A 9,939-nucleotide genomic window follows, 5' to 3' on the forward strand; every position below is an offset into this window, starting at 1 on the left:
TCCTTCCTTGTAACCGACTCCATGTAAACCCTAGCCCTCTCCGGTGTCTATATAAACCGGAGAGGATGGTCCTTAGAAGGCCGATCACAATTACAATCATACCATCATAGGCTAGCTCTTAGGTTTTAGCCTCTATGATCTCATGGTAGATCTACTCTTGTACTACTCATATCTTCAATATTAATCAAGAAGGAAGTAGGGTTTTACCTCCATCGAGAGGGCCCGAATCTAGGTAAACATTGTGTCCCTTGCTTCCTATTACCATCAGCCTAAGAGGCACAGATCGGGACCCCCTACCCGAGATCCGCCGGTTTTGACACCGACAGGGACCCTTAGAGGTTCTAACCATGGAGCACGAAGGTCCCAAAAATGCATAGTTTCCCCTCCAAAGATAACCTCCCCAGTTGGGGAACACATTATATATTTACCTAAACCTGTGGGTCCTTGAGCGGATCCCACATTAGCTCCAAGATGTTGGTCTCTAACTAGAAGAGTAAAAGCTTGAGCTTGAGAAGCTTCTGGCCTAGTGGGTCCATAAAACTCACTCAGATAAGCTGTATTATTGAACAATACAAAACAACAAGCGATAAAACCAAATACAGATAAAGCAGCTAAACTATAAGACAAGTAAGCTTCTCCAGACCATACAAATGCACGGCGAGCCCATGCGAAGGGTTGAGTTAAAATATGCCAAATTCCGCCAAATACACAAATAAAACCCAACCATACATGCCCACCAATTATATCTTCTAAATCATCTACACTAACAATCCACCCTTCTCCACCAAAAGGAGATTTTAGTAAATAACCAAATATAACACTGGGACTAAGGGTCAAATTGGTAATTTTTCTTACATCTCCCCCCTAGGGGCCCAAGTATCATATACACCACCAAAATAAAGAGCCTTGAGTACTAGAAGAAAAGCACCTAGACCTAACAAAATTAAGTGAATACCCAAAATTGTAGTCATTTTATCTCTATCTTTCCAGACATAACCAAAGAATGGAAAAGATTCCTCAAGAGTCTCGGGTCCCAGAAGCGCGTGATAAATGCCACCGAAGCCTAAGACTGCGGAGGAAATTAGGTGAATTACGCCAGATACAAAGTACGAAAAGTATCTAGAACTTCCCCCCTGGCCCTACTCCCCAACCTAGAGTAGCTAAGTGTGGAAGTAAAATCAACCCTTGTTCATACATGGGCTTTTCTGGTATGAAATGGGCCACTTCAAATAGGTTCATTGCTCCGTCCCAGAATACGATTAATCCGGCATGGGCTACATGAGCTCCAAGTAGTTTACCGGACAAATTGATAAGTCTGGCATTCCCAGCCCACCAAGCAAAGCTGGTGGTTTCTTGGTCACGACCAGCTAAAACGAAAGTTCCATTAAAGAGCGTTTCCACGTGGTAGAACCTCCTCAGAGAATATAAGATTTTCATGAGAAAGTCTCAAATTCAGGATCTTCCGCTGCACAGATTTCCTGGGAAACAAAGTCATAGGCACGTAAGTGCAGAGCCAAGCCGACTATGCCAATAGCACTCATCCATAAATCGGTGACGGGTACAAATAGCATAAAGAAATGTAGCCAACATTTATTGGAAAAAGCAACACCAAAGATTTGAGACCAAAAGCGGTTAGCAGTGACCATCGAATAAGTTTCTTCAGCTTGAGTTGGGTTAAAAGCACGGAAGGTATTTGCATCATCACTGTCCTCAAATAGAGTGTTTTCTATGGCCACTCCATAAATACCGCATAGCAGAGACGCACCTAATACTCCGGCAACTCCCATCATATGAAATGGGTTCAACATCCAATTATGAAATCCTTGGAAGAAAAGCATGAATCAAAATATCGCTGCTACGCCAAAACTCGCGCAAAGAACCAACCAGATTGCCCAAGTGGATAAATAAGGAATACAAAAACAAAAACAACAATTGGACCAGAGAATGACATTGCATTATAAGGCCGCAATTGAATAGACCGAGCAAGTTCAAATTGGCATAACATGAAACATATTAGTGCAAAAGCCCTGTGGAGAGCTAAAAAAGTCCATAGACCGCCTAATTGACACCAACGAGTAAAATATCCTTGTGCTTCGGGCCCCCGTAGTAGCAACAAAGAGTGTGCTAAACTATTGGTAGGGGTAGAAACTGATGCGGTTAAGAAATTACAACCTTCCAAAAAGGAACTAGCCAATCCATGGGTATACCAAGAAGTTACAAAAGTTGTCCCTGTAAACCAACCCCCTAAAGCGAAATAAGCACAAGGAAAGAGCAATAGGCCAGACCATCCTACAAAAAAACGGTCCCTTCATAACCAGTCATCCATAGTATCAAATAGATCATTTTCTTCTTTAGGAATTCTACCTAGGGCTATAGTCATTTTGATCCTCCTATTCAACTACTTCAACCATTTCCGAGCACCTCATATCAATTTCCAAGGCATAAGATAGTTTTATCATCCGTGGACGATTTCTTTCTCGTTCAATGCCGCTTTTCAATGGTCTCGAAGAGAGAAATTTCCCATTTTTATCTATGGAGTCACAACCGAGGTCGTGGTAAATCCATGAATTTGATTCGATTTGTTTTTCTTATACTATAGAAATAGAAATAAATTGTTTTTCTTATACTATAGAAAGAAATAAACCTTTGAATTCAGCATTATTCCAAGACTCCTATTTCAAAGTCTATCTTTTAAGGGAAAAATGAAAATAAAAGTAACCCTTCTTTTCCCATTCCCTCTCTATTGCATGGGTGGAAGAACTAAAATAGAGGATTCTGAAAAAAGGACCTTCGAAATCCAATTTTATGTGTAGCGCAAAGGAGTTGTGATTTCTTCTTATTCATATAGAACATCTAGTAACAAGAATATGAAATCATAAATAGCGAAAAATTCTTGTCTTGCACGGTCTAAGTCTAAGGAAATAAAGAAAATTCGCTTATACAATTTCATCTACATCGAATTTATATATCAGAATAGCGGATAGAGGCATCAATTAAAGGGGTCAGGTCTACTTACTTTATGCTTCTTTCCAATTTTATGGTGGATTTGATAAGAACCCTTTTTGCTTTCTTGATAAATAATCGACAAAAAAGCGTTTTTTATATAACCTGCTTGCCTTATTATAATTATAACAAGTCCTATATGGAAATGCCCGCTAAAGAGAAAATTTATTTGATTGTCTCTCTGCCAATATCGATTTTTAGAAAGAAAAAACAAGATTTTTCTTCTTTTTTATTAACATTACGAAAAAAGAATATAACTAAAATGGAATTGGCAATATAATTTTTATTGACTTTTGAAAGAAAAAAGGGTTCTTTTGCAATCGTTATTTCTTATTTCTATCCTATATCATATCACGGAAACCTTTCGCTTTCGAACGTGGAGAGATGGCTGAGTGGACTAAAGCAGTAGATTGTTAATCTGTTGTACAATTTTTTTGTACCGAGGGTTTGAATCCCTCTCTTTCCGCTCCCTTGGATCATTTGGGACTTTCGAATTGGAAAGAATTCTGACCCCCGGATTTTCTCATAGATGAATGTACGAAACAAATCCAATAAGAAAAAATGGAATTTTTACTCCTCGTGTCCAGGATTCCGTCCTGGGTCATTAGATAAGAATCCAAAGATAAGGAGTGAAACAAAGAATATCACTACTGTATAAACAAAAAGTTTGAGAGTAAGCATTACATAATCTCCAAGATTTTTTTAAGGAATAGATTACCAGTTTTTCCTTACCACACGGATCCACTCGGATGTTTTTTTATACCTAAAAATGCAAAAAAGAATTCTTGAAAAAATTTGCAATAATTCATTTATAATAAGCACTCTTATCAATAGCAAAATAGGGTTAGGTGGTTAGGTATTGTGTAGGTACCTTCTCAACGTAGGTGCAGGGGAGTATAAAGGCTGATCCAAATTTATTGTTGTAGCTACCCATTCAGTGTAGAAGAATTTAAATTTGAGAATCGAAGGTTCATAATATAAAAATATATAACTTGTCGACTTTTACCCATTTTAATTTTTTTTGTAATAAACACATCATTCAATTTGGCATACAGAGTACTAAAGATTTCATCGGAAACCTACAGCAGCTTGCCAAACAAAGGCTAATAGAAAAAGGAATAGAGGTATAACAGGCATAATATCCACGATTGGATTGAAAATAGCATAAGCTTCGGGTAATTTGGCAAAGAAAAAACTAGTAAGATAAAGAACATAATTAAAACAGATATAGGTTAAACTAAGTATATTAGGCATAACAAGCATTTCATTCTTGTAGAGTAAATAATTGGATTTTTCTTGAGTTATTTTTTTAAGGGAAAGAAGGAAAAGGCAGATTCAAAATCTTTTTTTTGGACTTTCCCAAACACAAAATACCTCCTTTTATTCTCACTCTCAAATGAGAGTGGAATAAATTCGACATTCATATAATATTTTAATAGAATTCCATGTAATGATCAATGCATTTTTTTGATTCTATATTATCTATTTGTGTACAATACTAGCAAGACAATATCCCTCCTTTTTTATGTAATTGAAATGGTATTGACGAATAACAAATAAACATAGTAGTGTTTATTAGTGTCGCATAAAACCCGAAATGGGGCGTGGCCAAGTGGTAAGGCAGCGGGTTTTGGTCCGGTTACTCAGAGGTTCGAATCCTTCCGTCCCACATTGTTTTTGATGAAACAAACAGTGAAATCATATAGTATTCCGTATGAGACAAAAGTTTATTAAAGAGAATAATGATATCTTATTCTTTCTCAGTAAACATAATAAAGTCTTAAGTCCAGTCAAATTGAGTATCTTTATTTTCATGAAAAAATGGGATCTATCAAGCACATTCAGGATATGCATCCACTATAAAATCACTTAGTCATATTTTTTTGTTCCTTTTGGTATTCGAGTTGAAGAAGTACGAGAATTCTATAAATACCAAAAACATTAAATATTTTCATTGGAATAGTTTATTTAGTTATTATAGTTAATTGTTTTTGGTACTTAAAAAATATATTACTACTAGAATAGAATTCTAGTAATTAAATTAATTAAACTTTTTTGGAGGTTGATAGTTTATTTATTGAGGAAGAGTCAATCCTTCTATTCTCACTTCAAGATTGATCATCTCGAGCCATGCATTGAGGGTGGAAATTTAAGAATAAATAAGTTTTAAGCAAACTTGTTTAGTCATCTTTTTCAAACTATGTTTCATTCATATGATAGAATTTTAATATGGGTTTAAATAAATTGGATCTTGGCGGAGGCTTCCTGGATAAATACTTACTTTCTTTTATCCATATTGCTCCATAGATATCAAGTTTTAATTAGTATAAAAAAACTAAACCAATGACTATTCATGATTCCATCCATATTGGATCAATTCTCTATACTACTTTGCAATGAAAAGAGGAATGTTTGTTATGGTAAAACTTTGTTTAAAACGATGTGGTAGAAAGCAACGTGCGACTTGAAGGACATGATCGATTGTGGATTTTGCTATCCATCATTTTCCATAGTAATGAAAATGCTCTTGGCTCGACATAGCCTGTTCTATTCATTCCGAACCAAATTTGCGCTGGGTTTAAGTAACATAGTACATGATGGAGCTCGAGAGGACAAAAAAAATTTATCAAAGGAAAGAATCTAGGGTTAGTGAAAACTAATAAATTAGGCCAACTTTGTCAGTCTATCCTTAATATAGGAATAAATCAAAAGGTTAAAATAAGAAGAAAGTCCAATAAAAGTATATCTGAAACAATCCCTCTTATTAGATTTCTATAGAAGAGATAAATGCTTTATCGAAGGAAATAAGAAAAAAAGGGTATGTTGCTACTCTTTTGAAAGAAAAAAAGTGGAATTCCCGAAGTAATGTCTAAACCCAAGGATTTCACAAATCAAAGTTAAAGGATTCCAGAACAAGTAAACACAATTTTCAATTGTCTCAACAACAGAGTTCAGAATAAGGAATAAAAGTCAATTCGTTCCAAATGAGATAAAGAAAAGAGTTTAAAGATGACTCAAAATTTTTGGAAGGATTTTGCCTTCGAAGTTTATCAGGCAAAATTAGCCCACTTGAGTCATGAGTATAAATGAAATTTGTTTTTTCTGTAAGGAAATTAATGCACATCATAGTATAATTTCTATTATTATCGACAGAAATTCGATTCATTTTCTCGAGCCGTATGAGGACAAAACCTCATATACGTTTCTAGGGGGGCGTTGTTTATCTACATATATCCCAATAAAGCTGTCTATCGAATCATTGCAATTGATGTTCGATCTCGAAGAGATGGAAAAGATCTTCAAAAAGTAGGTTTTTATGATCCGATAAAGAATCAAACTTGTTTAAATGTTCCAGCTATTCTCTATTTCCTTGAAAAGGGTGCTCAACCAACAAGAACTGTTTATGATATTTTAAGGAAGGCGGAATTCTTTAAGGAAAAAGAAAGAACTTTGAGTTAATTGAAGAACTAAATGAATCAAAAAGTAGGATAGGAGAAGATTATTAGTATTCCTAGTTGTCTAATTATTTAGACACAATTTACCTCTTTCTTAATCCTATTTTGATTTATATTATATCATGCCAATCCAACATAAGCCCCTATTTTATTTACTTTTTCTATCTAATTTGTTTTCTTACCATTGTATTTCCATTGACAAAGGTCTATTGAACAAATAGAATTTGTAGATAGATGGGTCTCTTTATCCTCACTCCATATTCCATTTTTCTCCCTACACTTCACTCAAATGATAAGGGTGTTCCTCTTGCATGTATTCTCATACAATATAAATCGCTAAAAAAAAGGAGAATTCGGCCATCGTGATTAGGGTCGCTCGTTTTTTTAACTTTACTTTAGTGGAATTTAACCGGACCTGTTCATTTTGGCATTTGAGTGTTTTTCATGGTCGATAAAAAAATCTTTTGATGTCTTACTAGTTCAATGTTTTGGCAGAAGCACGCGGTGTAATTCCATTGATTTTTGGATTTCGATCGGAGGGGGACACCTGGGTGGGCACAACCCACCAGGGTGCGCCACCCCCTACAGGCGTGCCCAGGTGGGTTGTCCCCACGTGGTGGCCCCGCAGACCCTGAAACTGACGCTATAAAATCCTATTTTTCCAGAGAAAATAGGGGAGAAAGAATTATCACATTTCATGAGACAGAGCCACCATTGTCTCCTGTTCTTCATGGGAAGCCAGATCTAGAATCTGTTCGGGGCTCCAGAGAGGGGGATATTCGATCTTTGTCATCATCAACCCTTCTCCATCGCCAATTCCATGATGCTCCCCACCTGGAGTGAGTAATTCCTTCGTAGGCTCGCTGGTCGGTGAGGAGTTGGATGGGATTGAACATGTCATCAAGTTAGTTTTGTTAGGGCTTGATCCCTAGTATCCATTATGTTCTGAGATTGATGTTGCTATGACTTTGCCATGCTTAATGCTTGTCACTTTGGGACCGGGTGCCATGATTTCAGATCTGAACCGTTTATGTTATCACCAATATATCTATGTTCTAGCTCCGATCTTGCAAGTTATAGTCACCTACTATGTGTTATGATGAGGAAACCCCGGAGTGACAATAGTCGGGACCACTCCCGATGATTACCGTAGTTTGAGGAGTTCATGTATTCACCATGTCCTAATGCTTTGTTCCGGTTCTCTCGTAAAAGGAGGCCTTAATATCCCTTAATTTCCAATAGGACCCCGCTGCCACGGGATGGTAGGACAAAAGATGTCATGCAAGTTCTTTCCATAAGCATGTATGACTATTTACGGAATACATGCCTACATTATATTTATGAACTGGAGCTAGTGTCATATCGCCCTAGGTTATGACTGTCTCATGATGAATATCATCCAACGAATCACCGACCCAATGCCAACGATTTTCTTACATATTGTTCTTGCTAAGTTACTATTGCTGCCATTACTATCGTTACTGCTACAAAACTATCATTGTTACCGTTACTGTTGCTACTACCATTACTATCAAAACTATCATATTACTTTGCTACTGATCACGTTGCTGTAGATAATTAATCTCCAGGTGTGGTTGAATTGACAACTCAGCTGCTAATACTGGTGAATATTCTTTCGCCCTTTGTGTGCCGGCGTGGCGGGCCAGGGTGACATGCAAGAGCGGCGCGGGGGGGGGTCCGAAGCGGTGGGGCATTGGTGGCAGTGGGTGGGGCGTCGGGCGGCGTGTGGTCAAGGGCAGGGGTGGGGTGCGATTGGGGGCGGCGGCTAGGTGCGGGGCGGCGGGGTGCTGCTGGGAGAGAAAGGAGGGGGTGGGCCGTTAGGGCCATTAGGTAGTGGCCTCTTTGTCGTCTCCTTGCGGACGACAAAGAAACTTTGTCATCCACTAGCAGACGGAAAAGAGGTGGGGTGGGCCATTGCAATAAGCTGGACCCCACCCACATCTCTTTGCCGTCTGCTAGCGGATGGCAACATTTCTTCGTCATCCTCTAGCAGGCGACAAAGAGCTGGCTGATGGCAAATAGTGTCTTTGCCATCATCTCGTTCATTGCCATCTATTTTTTGTAAGCTGTCAGCAATGACCTTCTTTCCCGTCTGCTAGCAGCCGGCAAAGAACTGGCAAATTGCAAATTCGCTGATTCTAGTAGTGATGTGGCTGCGAGCTAGCGCAGGGGGGCTGGAGGACCTTTAGTCCCGGTTGGTGACACCAACCGGGACTAAGGATTTTGTGTTTGGGTTTAGGATTTTAGGGTTTTGGGTTTATGGTTTAGTTTTCCTTTTCATTTTGTGTTTTCGAGTTTATTTGTTTTCATTTCAAACATATTTTACGCTACTACATAATGTACACGTTATGCATATATAATATAATTTCTCATACAACCATATATATATAATATAATATATAATATCTTATACGACCATACATATACATATATACAATTTGTTATATACAATTTATCCTTTGGAGGTCATTACATGCAGGCATTAGCGGCAATGGTATTCTCCGATTTCAGATATGGCCGCCATAAGAGAAAATCCCGCAATTTCCTCTTGAATTGCTCGTATGCGGTTCTCTGGTTGGAGCTTCTTCTGCATGTCTTCCATCTTTAAAGAAGGAGATAAATATGAATATATTAATTGTGTGTATAAATATTAGATCATCATAAAAAAATGAATAGTGTTTACGGACTTGAAGTTGTCTTACGTCTCTGCGCCATTTGGTTGTCAAGCGAATGTTCTCGCAAACGTAGAATGCACATAAATTAGTCCCTGTTTCTGCCTCATGCACTTTGTGAGAATAGAATTCAATCAGATGATAATCAAGCATGATAATGTAATTGAAACAAGAACAAAAGAGATGCACGGACCTAGCTAGTACTACTTAATTACCTTGGGTCGTCGCCAATGCAACTCCAGTTTCCATTCACCGACAACATCATTGATGAACCGTTTCCAAACACTGCCCGACAAAGAAAATGAATAAAGGAATTATTAATTACTTGATATCAGCAAAAGAAAGAAAGAGGCCAATATAGTGCAATAATGGTTGAAATTACCTGTCGAGCATCCAAAACATCCTGGTGTATTCTCGAGGGTCTTTACCTAGTGAGTCCAGGGTTTCAACAGTTCCAGTGTCAACTTTAATGATTAGTAGGATCCATTGGTACCTGCGCACGTTTATATAAGCAGGCATGCATAACTCATCAACTACATTTAACATCGAGTAAGAGAAATAATTTTTTTAGTACAACACAGTAACACTCATTTGATGTTGTAAGGAAATAGTATTTTTGTTCTGGTATTTTGTGCCTTCATAAACCTTAGCAAGTTATCCTCTAAGTCTTGGAGTGGTCTTGTATCATTTTTCCATTAATGATATATGGGTCAACGAACCCTATATCATATATTCTATCTGTTTTGCATTCAAGAATCTTCATTCTACATAATAGCATACAAAAGAAT

General features: G+C 37.6%; 1 pseudogene; it reads right to left on the reverse strand.

The window, feature by feature from the left end:
- Window positions 1-876: 876 nt before the first annotated feature.
- LOC119339546 lies at window positions 877-2,380 on the reverse strand (annotated as a pseudogene).
- Between the last annotated feature and the right edge of the window lie 7,559 nt (window positions 2,381-9,939).

Source organism: Triticum dicoccoides, chromosome 7B (genome assembly GCF_002162155.2).
Source record: "Triticum dicoccoides isolate Atlit2015 ecotype Zavitan chromosome 7B, WEW_v2.0, whole genome shotgun sequence".
In the NCBI taxonomy this organism is placed as follows: Eukaryota; Viridiplantae; Streptophyta; class Magnoliopsida; order Poales; family Poaceae; genus Triticum; species Triticum dicoccoides.